This window comes from Botryllus schlosseri, chromosome 4 (assembly GCF_051294905.1).
Source record: "Botryllus schlosseri isolate E-star chromosome 4, Bs_hap1, whole genome shotgun sequence".
Classification (NCBI taxonomy): domain Eukaryota; kingdom Metazoa; phylum Chordata; class Ascidiacea; order Stolidobranchia; family Styelidae; genus Botryllus; species Botryllus schlosseri.
The window spans coordinates 6907153-6920785 of NC_137239.1; the positions used below are offsets into that span (position 1 = coordinate 6907153).

At 40.8% G+C, this 13633-nt stretch overlaps 3 long non-coding RNA genes across 3 annotated transcripts in view; 2 read left to right on the forward strand and 1 right to left on the reverse strand.

Annotated features, from left to right (window-relative positions):
• LOC145436951 (uncharacterized) overlaps positions 1 to 13633 on the forward strand; it is a 300821-nt gene that overhangs the window by 258703 nt on the left and 28485 nt on the right. The window lies entirely within an intron of this gene.
• Positions 5 to 1105, forward strand: LOC145436949 (uncharacterized). The gene is made up of 2 exons (XR_013914501.1): positions 5 to 87; positions 134 to 1105. It is a non-coding gene; the product is annotated as an uncharacterized LOC145436949 (long non-coding RNA).
• Positions 11511 to 12233, reverse strand: LOC145436950 (uncharacterized). Its single transcript, XR_013914502.1, has 2 exons — positions 11808 to 12233; positions 11511 to 11636 (listed from the first exon to the last, which is right to left on the reverse strand). It is a non-coding gene; the product is annotated as an uncharacterized LOC145436950 (long non-coding RNA).

Consider the following 13633-nt stretch of genomic DNA (forward strand, 5'->3'; position numbering starts at 1 on the left):
CAAATAGAGCCCGACCGATTATCGGCTCGCCGATAATATCGAGTCGATATCACGCTCGGAGAGAAATATCGGTATCGGCCATTGAAGGTAAAAAATATCGGCCATTTTTTGTGACGTCACAACATGGTGGCAGGGAGTCAGAGAAGTCGATAGAAGACGTGAGGACGGTAAATTATAAAAATAAATGGCCAAGCTGCATATAGTGCATACTGCATACAGGGCAGTAGGCGTGCCTATCTGAAAAATATTATAGATAACTAACCACCGTTATGCCCCACTGACTTCGTGGGAATCCCCCTGCAGTAATCGATCACCAACGACAGAGAGCAGCTGGATGGATAGTTGTCTGCAGAAGATGTCAATCAGTAAGAGAAATGAGAACTTCAATCATGCTGGACTGACCCTCGTAATGATAGAGAAAAGCGTCGCGTCGAAACATATCACGGTTCGGTACCAACAGAGCTAATTATTCCAGTAATGTATGAAGTCGTCTGACTGAGGCCTGCGGGGCCACCATGATAGGAAATATGCAAGCATAGAGGGCAAGAAAATCAAGCAAACGTGGAGTAAAGCCAATAATTGATACCAAAATTTTTGATTCCATGATGACATTGGCCAATTCTGACAAAAGAGCGTAAAATGTTGATTGTTGAAATGCTGGTCATGGTCAAGGCCCAAGGGGAATGGGTGGAGCAGTTGCAGACGTGGACAATTTGAGTTGTTTTGCACATTCTCTTCAGCTATTTGTTAATGATTTGCTGAAGGCTCCAGGTGCATTGCCAGAAGAATATCAATATTAATATCAATATATGGTGAAACCATTGAAGGAAAGATCCCCTGCAATGGAGCGGTGGAACCGAAATGAAGAAAGATTTCCAATTCTTGCTGTGCCACTAACTATGGTAACAAGTGAAAGACTGCTCAATGTGTTTAGTACTATATACATCATCTATGGAAGACCACAGAAGTTCACTCCGAGAATTTGTGCTTCGTGAACTGTAATCTGCAATTGCTGGATTGGTGCTTTTGATATATTTTTATAGTTCCTGGATCATTTATTTCATGTTCAATCATATCAATGGTGGTAAAGTTGTTGAAAGAAATACTCTGATGTGTTAAATATGGACCTTAGCTAGATTCCATATCTTTTGAATATCGGCTGAATATATCGGTGTTATCGGTGGAGGTACTGGATATCGGTCTTATCGGTATCGGCTCAGAAATCCAATATCGGTCGGGCTCTACTGCCAAATACATCTATGTCTTAAAATTGCATCGGTAGCTGATATGCCCCACTGCGGTTTTAGAGTTACTCATTTGTCGTCCTATTCTGTCGTACATGGAAGTATTATAGCTGTGTCATTGTATATGATAAAAACGGATTGACGTTAACCGCCTTGCCGCTAAGGGATCATAACCGCTTGTCAATCAACCCTGCATCGAGGCTGTTAGATTGGGAAACAAAATATTGATATCAATGTTTTGTTTACCTTCTCGTTAGCCTATATCTTAGCAATGTCATAGTTGAATTTACAGAGGGTGCTATATCTGCATTTTGTACTCATGTCATATCTGAACTTTGAATGAATTTTGTCGGGCTACTTTGCGGCAACAACATTAAAGTTATTGAGACGCGTATTGTGATTATGCCTATCGTCCAGTCTCTCCGCTTCTTATACAATAACCAACCTTTAACTGAATGCCAATCTAATGCTAATCAAGTGCGTGTTTACAAGGAAACATAGCCTTGTCACGTAGCATAACAGAGCAATGTTTTGGTGGGTGAAGTCCTTGCGCGTGTAGATGTGAATGGGGTTCACACAGTTTTCGTCTTGGCCTCGGATGAAGGTGCGTCATTATTCAAGGTTAATTTGTCTCTTACTTTGTCAGCAATACATCTATTCGCGTAGCCTACAAGGTGTATAGTCACAGTAGCGGATTTGTATTCCCGCCTGGTGCCTAAATGAATGACAGAAGACATGAGCTAAGCCCAGAGATTTCAAAAGACGTGAGGTTATGCTTAGTCTTGTAAAGTTTTCAAATCTGGTACACTTACTATATTTTAACACGTCATGCCCCGACCATGATAGACAACTAGACATTATAGCGACGCAGGCGTGAAGTGAAGACCTAGCAAGAAATACGCACGCTTCTTTGAATTACCACAGTGCTTCCACTACCATTATGTTCTATTATGTACTATGTATCTATTAGGGATGGTGCGAATCCCTGAAACGTTCAGGTTCGTGTAAACGCGAACCTTTTTGAAAGATTCTGTGTGAACGCGAACGTGAACCTTATGACGTCACGTGACGTCATATTGCAAATTCCAGCCTTACCTGTTAATGAAGTGATATATTAATTACAGGACAAGATACCTAGCGACGACTCAGGCCACATTATGCCACAATACTGAAGTACATGCTTACTTTTTAAAGCGTCACAACAATGTATTAGAAGAGCTTCTTGGAGGTACAGAACTTCAATATACTATTGAATAGTATATTCATATTGAAATGAAACGAATGTTTTCGGCTGACATTCGTCAGGGGTAATCGTCAGCAACTAGTAGAGCATTGGAAAGAACATTGTATATCAACAATCGTCTCACAAAATATGACGTCACCAGCATGAAAGAGAGAGCGTTCATTTGTGTGCCTTGGAGTCGACTTTTATCAAAATACACCAACCAAAACTCTGTCAATAAAAGGAGTTCGTGTACCACCTAAAAATAGTACATTGAACGCTCTCTCTTTCGTGCTGGTGACGTCATATTTTGTGATACGATTGTTGATATACAATGTTCTTTCCAATTATCTACTAGTTGCTGACGATTACCCCTGACGAGTGTCAGCCGAAAATATTCGGGCTCATTTCAATATGAATATACTATTCAACAATGTATTAACGGAAGCAATCAAAGGCGATAATAATCCCACAAAATCAATATCTGCCGTCACTTTGCCAACAATTTTGACGACGAATTGCAAGGGAATATAAGCTTACGCCTCACAGGTCGAGGCCAGAACAATGCATTCGGCGTCTGACTATTGCGACATTTATATTGAGCAGCGTGAAAAACGAGTTTCTATACTTGCTACCAACGTCATCCCATAGACAAGTTATACAGTAGCCAACACCCTAACCGCACAGATACGGTTTTTATCATGGATGGTGTGAACTCCTGAAAGATTTTGATTCGTGTGAACGTGAACCTATGACGTCACATGACGTCATATTGATAATTGTAATCCCACTTTTCTTTTAAGTGATATAATAATGTACACGATACCTAACGGCGACTCAGGCAACACTATGACACAATGCTGATGCTGTCGTACATAATGAATTTTTAAATGTAACAAAATGTCTCAACTGGGGAAATCAAATGATCTTATAACAATCCCATAAAATCAATATCTTGCGTCGCTTTGCCAACAATTTCGACGAGGACTTGCAAGGGAATATGTCTACGCCTCTGAACGGTCTAGGCAAGACCGGACATTGCATTCGGCGTTTGACTATCGCTACATTGATGTTGAGTAGAGTGTAAAACGGGTTTTTATACTCGCTCCCGATATTAGCCAAAACAAGTTATGCAGTATACCCAACCCAATCGCATGGATTAGGTTTTATGATACAATACGCATATCAAATCAAGATCGATCCCGTACGCCTGCTAGAGTTGTTACATTAGACATTATCAATTTCATTGATTGGTCGAATAAGCATGATTCCTTGACTAAATACGTGTAGCAGTGTTGGGATGACTCGAGTCATGACTTGACTCGAGTCAGACTCGAGTCACCATTTTTGAATGACTTGACTTGAATTGACTCGAGTCACTGTGCTAAACTAACTTGACTTGACTTGACTCGGTGCATCAGAAATGTGGATTGACTCGTGACTCGGAGCAAAATTCACGAGTAAATTTCAAGTCATCAAGTAATCGGTGTCGACAAAAATCACCGTATCTTGCATATGTTCGGATTGTTCGAGAAACGCTGGTGTAACCCGTGAGAGCGACCAATCATTGAATGATCGTGCGTTTCACTGAGCCTCCATTGCTCTCTCACAAATAAATTGACGGTAAACGAAGTGATCGAAGCTTACATCTTAAGTTTTCGTAAACTAGTAGTAATGTAATATAATAACAAAATGTCTATTTCTGTTCTCTGTTCTTACCTTAACCAAACCTCTTGTTTTATTGAGATTGAATTCGAATATTGTTTTTATAGTTCTCAGCCATTGGGACAGGCTCGAATTGTATCATACCAATTTGTAAATGGGTAATATATTGCATCTTATCAATTCGTTTCTCTATTCTTCATCATCCTCTATTTTGGCTAGTAGCTATAAACTTAGGCTGTGCAATGTGTGCAATTACTTACGTAATTTAACAGTTCTACGTATATGTCAGCGATACAGTGTCTTCTTGCGTGTATATTAGTGGTTCCCAACGTGGGCGATTTGGCGGCCCAGGGGGGCGAAAATGACGAAGGGGGCGAAAATAGCGAAGTGGGCGATAGGGGAGCGATGACGCGTTAAAACGGCTATAGTGGAGTCAATTCGGAGAAATGACCTTTTATTTTTGGTCAACCCACGGAAATTTGGTTGCAAAAGTGTAAAATTCGACAAGATCCGAAAAGTTGTATTCATTTTTTTTTAGTCAACCCGCCGATGACTACAGATTGTGTACCGATTTTTCGGTTCACAAAATCTGGGGGGCGATGAGTCGAAAAAGGTTGGAAACCACTGTTGTATATTAAACTCTCTATTCGCTCATCGATTATGGATCATTGACCACTCAATCTCTCTTCCAGACAGCTTGCAAAATGCAATTCAAAAACCATGCCTCATACTTCGGAAAGGCAAATTGATTTGAATTGTGACTTGACTTGTGACCAATGTTCCCTCTAATTTTTGACGGGTCTGCGCACACTCGCCAACTCACTGCGCAGAACCTTGGAAAACAGTTCGTAACGACTAAAAAAAGGTCATCACTTCGGATTTTCTGTGCGCAACTTGAATTTTCTGTGCGCAAAGACCGTAAAAGCACTGCGCATTTGCGCACGTGCGCAGCTTAGAGGGAACATTGCTTGTGACTTGACTTGACTCGACTAGACTCGAGTCACCTCCAAAAATCGAGTGACTTGACTTGACTCGAGTCACCTCCGAAAGTCGATTGACTTGACTTGACTCGAGTCAAAATGATCAATGACTCGTGACTCGAAGGTAGTGACTTGATCCCAACACTGACGTGTAGTGTATTTGGTTCACGATGTTGCGTGATTGCGGGTCAATTTCACAACTGACAGTCACTAAATATTCACAAACGGAAACAAACTTTTGTAACAAAACAATTAAAATTTTTGAGATTGGGAAGGTATGGATGCTCGTTTAGAGTTGATTTTTTATGCGGTCAGCGCCATGCATAGAGTGGTCCGAAGTTGAAATGCAAGAATTTCAATCAAAGATGTGATAATGACGTGAAAAATTGCAACTGTGGATTATACCACTACGCTCTGTCGCCATCTAGGATGTAGGTATCGTAAACGAACACTGTCGTGGTCCATAGTTACCACGATTGTGTCCAAGCATGGCGGTCGTCTCCTATATAGGAAATAATGATGATAATGGTTTGAGACAGCAACAGCACTGCTTATCGCTTCATTCCCGGGTGCACCACGACAATGCACACATGTAAACATGGCATAACCTGGAAATCAACTCGCACCACTTCCTCAGCAAAATTTAATAAAACGGATAGCTGACGTATATCGACGATAAAGGTCCTTGTTTTACTATTGCCGTCTGTTATTAGCCTCCGCCGGTGTACCACAAGCAGTGGCCCGTGAATCCGGGAAAAGCTGCGCATCTCGATCGTAACCATTTGTGAGAGCGTGTGACAGCACTGCAGATTTCCCAAGCCGACATGGATAGTACTGTTAAATAATAATTGATGTGCAGAGTCGACGCCATACCCACGTTCCATAAAGGTTGTTCCTTATTATTCCTGTGTATCAGCGCAATGAGCTTGTTGATAAAAATCGGAACCCTTGCTCTCTAGGTTTATTGATTCAATTACGTTGTTAGGATATCGTGAATTGTCACGTATTCCTCACCACGATAAGAAGAAAAGTTGTGTTACTGGTGTGTGTGTGTGGCTGATGATTTTCCTTTTAATCTATTACATGGCTTTGATGCATGGTATGTCTCGCGAGAATCTCATGACCGAAACAGTAGACAAGGGTGTCTTACTCACATAACGTATCAGGCCACATGGATTGCATGCAACGTAGCTCGTCACATTTACCTGTCAAAAAACGCCACAATACCCTTGTCCATAGTCACAGTACCAAAGATGAGAATATACGTCAAGCATAACATTGGTAGATGGGCACAAACTAGTTACGAAGCGGTATTTGGACAACGGCTAGAATGAAGAAGATGTAGCCTCGTGGAGGGGAAGTTGTGGATACTGCAGAAGGTGTATGTTGTCTGATAATCCCGCTTTAGTTGCAACCAGAGTTCCACGTAAGTTGTGGCTAGGTAGGAATACTTAGTTCGCAGTGTTAGACGCAGGTTTCTGCGTTAGTCCTTTATCTGACAACTCAACGAGACTGCAACGATAGTATATTGACTCAGATATATATATCAGTCGAATGTATGGAATGTACCGTAGGTATGGCGAATGAGTCTGCCATATAATTCAAATTCACGGGCCAATAAATCATAAGTCACGTGGGAGCGAGAAGAAAGATATAAGTCACGTGATATAACCTACAGATATGGGCGATATACCATAATGAGATGACATTTCTTATAAGTGTGTGGACCGCGAGAGGGCGCAGTGCGTTCCACATTACCTAACAGCAGGCCTGATAGCGCGTTTGTTGTATTCTGAAGACTTATATTTTTGTACCAAGAGCAGTACCCCTGTTGTGGAGATTGTTTGTTGAAGAGCCGCCTCATATGCGGCAACACAGTTAATAAATTGAAAGCAATTTCTCAAGTATACTTTAAAGCAGGGGTCGCAAACTCGAAACGGGCCGCGGGCCACTTTTCAAATTTCGTAAGGGCCGAGGACCGCATGAATTCAATATCAACATAAACAGGCCACATAATTTACCAACCTCGTTTTCAACACTTTACGTCAGTACTACGCTGTGATTTATTACTTGGGCGACGGTCATAGTTATCACAAGCGAAATGAAATTTCATTATAAAATATACAAATACAGAAAAAACTATAATGATCATTACCTTCATTCGACTACTAGCTATGAGCTGGGCACGATACCTGACAACACTTTTTAGTGATATTATGGCTAGCTAGACATGATATTAGCTCGGAAACTTTCTCCTCGTGAAGCTTGATCTTGTGGGGAAGCCACAAGTCGTTTTCTCGATATTGGCAGTGTCCGCGTCACATTGCACGTCAAGGCAACATGATGCCCATTCATATCAGCTAATTCGTCATTAATGGGATGTTATTACCATAACCGTAGCCGTAACTGATAGCGAGGAATAGTGATGTTGGGCACAGGATAATAGCATATATTGAACTGATAGCAATTTCAGCATTTCAAAATGCTTTACAAAGGGTTCTTCGGAAATCTAAAGTCAGGTTGCATGCCGCAAAATATGACCTCGGTCCGCGTGCTGGTGACCCCTACTTTAAGTAGGCCTATCTGAAAAGCCTAACGACGGAATAAAATCAGACATCGTCTCGCTAATGAACAGTTAGAGCAAATATATTATTGTACTGCGAGTTTGGTGTGTTGCATGCCTCTCTATTACTTTTCTAGCATAATATTCTACTTTGTCTGTGACAAAATCAGAAACCAAGCTAGTCTAGGTAGGACACACATCAAAATATTATCTATATTCGTTTTGGGTGTTCAATGTCTTGATTTTGCTGGGTGCTCCTTTTACGTTAAGCAAAGTTTAGCTGGAGAGGATTGGCCTACAGTCTATCTATTCTGTTCTATAGTCTCGATGCAGAAGGTGTGACTACTTTTGATGAAATGACCATCGAAAAACCCGGGAGACTTTATATGTCACAGGTCGTAGGCTCGGAATGATTTTGTGTGGACTCCTCAATAGACAGCTTATAATGTTACGGTATTTTACATAAGTAATTGAATCGTACAGCAAATTAGCTGCAGCGAGATATATCCGAGTGTTATGAACAGATCCTTCATGTCTGGTTATTGAATTCGTGCCAAGCATGACGTTTATGAGCAGATTGACCGTGGTTGCCGAAATTTCGATTTTCATTTACCCCCGCTTTGTAAGCGTAAGCCGATATTTCGTATTTCATTGAACGCCCATTATAAGTTTAATTTCTGGAGTGCATTTGGATCAAAACCTTAATTTACCAGCTGGAATTTTAAATATTTTGGAGACAATTCCTTAATGCTGCTTTAAAATACCAGAGGAAGAGACTCAACACAACATTGGTGTAGGCCAGGGGTGGGCAAACTGCAACCCGCAGCACCGTTCTGTGCGGCCCGCGAGAGTCTAAAGAAACTTACTAAAAATATTGATAAAAAGCGTACTAAAAATCGAATTAATGCAGGGACGTGATTCAATTTTTTCTTAGTATATTTCGCCATGATAATTCTAAGGCAGTGGTTCTCAAACTGGGGTGCGCGCTCCGCTCCCTTCTGAAAGTGGCCGCGAAGTTGAGCTCGACTGAAATTTTACATTCAATTTACATTCAATTCATAATATTTGCTCTGTTTTTAGTCTGAATTTCATATTTAAAAATCTTTCATCCTTCCATGACATCAAACTATCTGCTATGTTTGCCAGCATCCTGGTAGCGTTTTGTGATATGACGATAAGTGGGGCGCGAAATCTTTCACCATCATAAGGGGGTGTGTCTTAAAAAAAAAAACTGTTCTCTATTGAATACTCACTATATTATTTCTTATGTTCAATTTCTGGCGCGACAGCCTGATGTCAAGGCCCACGCAGTTTCAAGGGTTTCAACTGCTAAACATCACGGAAATCCTAAACGACAGTGACATAATTCGGATCACGACACGAGTGTGATTTCAGATTGGCAACTCCAGGTTTAATTATTTCAGTGATGAGCTTATAAAATAGGATTCGCGCGTGTCTTAATTAGGTAGATTCGTTCTCTGTGTGCGTACAATTAGGGTATTTATATTTTATCTACACATATAGTAGAAGCGTGTTTGAAGCTAACATGGTTAAGATGCTGTCAGCATTGTGTGTCCCGGAACTGAACAAAAAGCGGAATTAGTAAATCTATGAACAGATCGCTCTTCACAGATTTAAATTTCAATCTTGTTCTAAGATTCGGGATAACCGACTTTCATCTCTATAGTTTTGATAAATTGGTTATTGAGGTCGACCAGCCTATGAAATCCCGCCACTGTTTCTGACGTGTGTACGATATCATCAAAGCAATCTTTGGTTTGTTTTAAATAGGCATATATATTATCTCCATGTCCTCAATATATAATCAAACACCATGCAATATTGCGTTTTGGTTTATAATATCAATTTTGTATAGTGCGGTCCGCGAATGGATTCAGATGTTGAATGCGGCCCGCGAGCTCAAAAGTTTGCCCACCCCTGGTGTAGGCTATGTCAGTGCTCTTCAACCTTTTTCGAAGTGGTACACCCTTTTAAGGTTTGCTCAAAACTCGTACACCCCTGTTCATTAGGGGTCTTCAAACATGACTATTTTTCTCAAATCGTAACTGGCTACTTGATAAAATTGTTAGGTTACCTAATTTAAGCCTACACACCAAATTTGGTTCAATTTCAACTAGTAGCCGCCTTGCTACGGGAGAGGAAAGTTTCTATTTACTATACAAAAATAAATAACGAAAAATTTGAAATTTTTCTGTTCACCCCATGAAAGTAATAGGTTGTCTATAAAAACTATGTTCTTCAAATTTGGTTCAATTCCGACCAGTAGAAGCGGAGGTATTGCCGTCAAAAAAATGGATTTGAATAAAATAGTATTTGGTCACAGGGTCTATTAGCAGCCAGTTAGGCAGCCCGCCACGCAAATTTAGGCTTACCATATTTTGGAAATCTAAAAAGAGGACACTTTTTCAGAAATTTGAGACTTGCAAAACCGGAGAAGAATTCTAAAAAAACGGTGAATTTTTTCCACTTGGTGATCAATTGACTAAAAATAAAGGTCATCTTTCCGCTCAGAGCTCAAAATATCGTTTTTCTCTCCGCATTGCTAGGTGGATGACTAAAAAAGGTCAACTTTTCACTCAGAGCTAAAATCACAGTTTTTCACTCCGAAATACCCGCCGGAGCGTCACTTCTGTGCTGATTTACGGCATATCAATTTGCTTCAAATCTGACCTAAATTTTCAAAAAAGAGGACAAAATCTCAAAAAAAAAAGAAGACAAAAGGGCGTCCTCCGAGGACACTTTCAAAAAAGTCAAAAAAGAGGACAAATCCTCTTAAAAGAGGACGTATGGTAACCCTACGCAAATTGGAATTTATTTCGTGTCAGAGCAAAAACAGCATGATATAACGAACGATAATCAACCTAAATGTAACAGTATTGGGGGGAGAGTAGGTAAAGCTACTGCTGCAGAAGCGGTAATTCAGATCAGCGATGATAGCAGGCGCACCAGCCTACTGCACATCAGGCCTGCCACACACCACACACAGTCGATGGTAGCACATGGGCTGCAAGAGATGTCAGTAACCTCAGATCGTATGGCGCTTTCACAGTCTATTGTCGCTAATTTACATCACTTATAACAAAATACTAGATTGCAAATGTATGGCGAAAGATTGGACATACAATCGGCATTTTAAAACAAAAGGGTTTCGATTTCAATATGGAAGCTGTTTCGACCCTGGCTAGCTACGTCACTTCATTTATGTGCATTGCGGTATTTATTAGCGTCGGGTAGGAAGCACGGATTCAAAAAGTCTGAGATATCGCGGCGGTTTCCTCACAAATAAATAAAATACTAATGACTAGCTGAACACATGTTTGTTAACTGCATACTTTACAACACCAAACGGAAACATTGGTCTATTGCCGACGGCTAAATGAATAGAAGAAATATTTGCTTATGACATCACAATCAAGCGGTGTACAGTATCACACTTGAGATAACATTGTACCATATTGCTCGTTAACCTGTGCGTCAACCTGTCTGTACTGACCTATAAACCGGCATTTGTGATAGCTAGCCATCGGCTCATTGTTACTCGGATCTGGTACACCCCTGTACACCCCATCCGAGTGGTACACCCTTTGCGAATTCTGGTACACCCTAGGGTGTACGACCACCCCGGTTGAAGAGCACTGGGCTATGTGATGCGCATGATCTCATCAAATGCTCAACTCGCAGTAATCGAATACGCAGAATTATTATATCGTCCTGAAATAGCATATAGCCAATTTCACTGTCTTGCAATGTGGTGCAATTACAGTAATGTATACCCGAGATAATGTACAATGCAAATTTCGTTAATATCACAAGTCTTGCTTTCAATCCAGTTTATTACGTAACAATGCTTGCTGCATCAAAAGTACGAATATACTGGTTTCCACAAATACGATGATATCTTTGTTATTGATCCAATGGCTGCATCATTCGTCTTCACAAATCTAAAAAATGCAATAGTAGAGGTCAATATAATTCAGAAATTGCAATGGTAGAATCGTGATAACATATAAATCGTAAATATCATACTTAGATTTAGGTTAGATTTACGCGATCCTCGATAAAACATTAGTTCCAAATGCATAACTCCATTGAAATAAGATGTTGGTACGTACCTTCATTCATTATTAGTATCGAGGCTCATTTAAATAATATTGAGGCTCATTCAAATAGTACTGAGGCTCCTTCAAATAGTATTGAGGCTCCTTCATATAATATTGAGGCTCATTCAAATAGTACTGAGGTTCCTTCAAATAATATTGAGGCTCCTTCATATAATATTGAGGCTCTTTCATATAATATTGAGGTTCAGCCATTTCTTCGTTTTTCTTCGATTCCACCACAACACAGATCATGAACAGGAAAAGGACTTTCGTGATGGCGTTCATTTTGATTAGTTGAGGATGGGTTTCGATGCTATATCTGTCAAATAAAGACTGGTTAAAATAGAAATAAATATGGTTATTCGCACGGTAAGTTTCCGGTACATCTACCGGGCCGCCCTGCAACGTTATTCAAACACGCTGAAAAATTGTAGTATGAACCAGACATGGGGTGATTACTTTATGAATGTAATCGATTGCGATTACGATTACTTCGGAATCACGCGATTACGATTACGATTACGATTACAGCAAAATCAGGAAGTAGTCGATTACGATTACGATTACATTGGAAAAGTAATCACGATTACTCACGATTACATTTGTTTTGCTTCTTAGAACTATACTCTTAAATGATATATTGGATAACAATACAAGGATTGCGATGAAAAGGCCTAATGAGACATCAACTCTCTTCATACATCATGCATCATTTGCTTCATACGTCATGATATACCAATTGCCCAACTTTATAGTGGATGATTTATCGCATCCAACAATTTGCATTATTGCCAGGTCTTTACCTGCCGCACCCCAAATTCTTTAATAGGGTGGGGAGCGTGCTCGAAGGGGACTCAAATTAATTTCGTAAACCAACATAAATTATAGAGTATTTTCGAGAATTTAATCAATTCTTGAAAATGTTCTTCGAGCTTTGCGTTTCAAATGTCTAGTACAGGGGTCACCAACGCGGACCAAATGAGTCGCCCGCGGTCGCTGTAGCAAATATCCAAATGAGAGATTTGAAAGTTGAAGCTGGTTTCATATGAGCAGCAGTTGAACATGGGTCGGCCGACCCCAAGGAACTTATGGACGCAGTCGCTCGGGGCATTACTTTTCTTCGCCCACGCGGCGGCTCAACGGGAATCTATAGTTAATATTCCCGAGTCTCGACGCAGAGATTGGCGCTTCGGCGCGCACTGCAGCAACGCAACTGAGCCCGGAGGAGCTGGTGTGAATTCCGGCTAATGAGCGTTTTTTTTCTTGGTAAGGGGCGGACACCCGGCCTGGTCTGATTGTCTTACTCTAAGTGACGAAATCTAACTGAACACGGATAAACGGCGGGAGTAAGTGGTAACCCGTCGGTCGCCGCAATAATCAGTACACTTCACATGAAGTAGCTTTTTGTTTCAAAACGGTTGGTGAACCCTGCTCCAGTAGATAGCTGGGTTCGAAATGCAAGCCCCTTCCCCTCAAAAAACATTCATAGGCTATTTTATGCGAACAATCATTTCGGAGCCGGTTATTACCGCGCCACGATCACACAACACACCAAAAGACATGCAGTTTCGGACAACACGAAACTCCACGGGATGTGATACCAAAGAAATACCTTGGCCGAAACTTAGCGTATTCGTACATTGTCAATAGCCGCGCTGGGTGGGCGTGACTAATAACTCCTGTCCTTCCAATCTGGGCCCACAATGCAAATGTCACCCGGCGCATCCACAAAGGAATATAGCCATGACAATGTGTGAGTGCGTCTCACAAAAGGTATTATTTTAGTCTGCTACGTTTGGGCGAGAACAATATCTTTTGATTATACAACAGACTGGAGG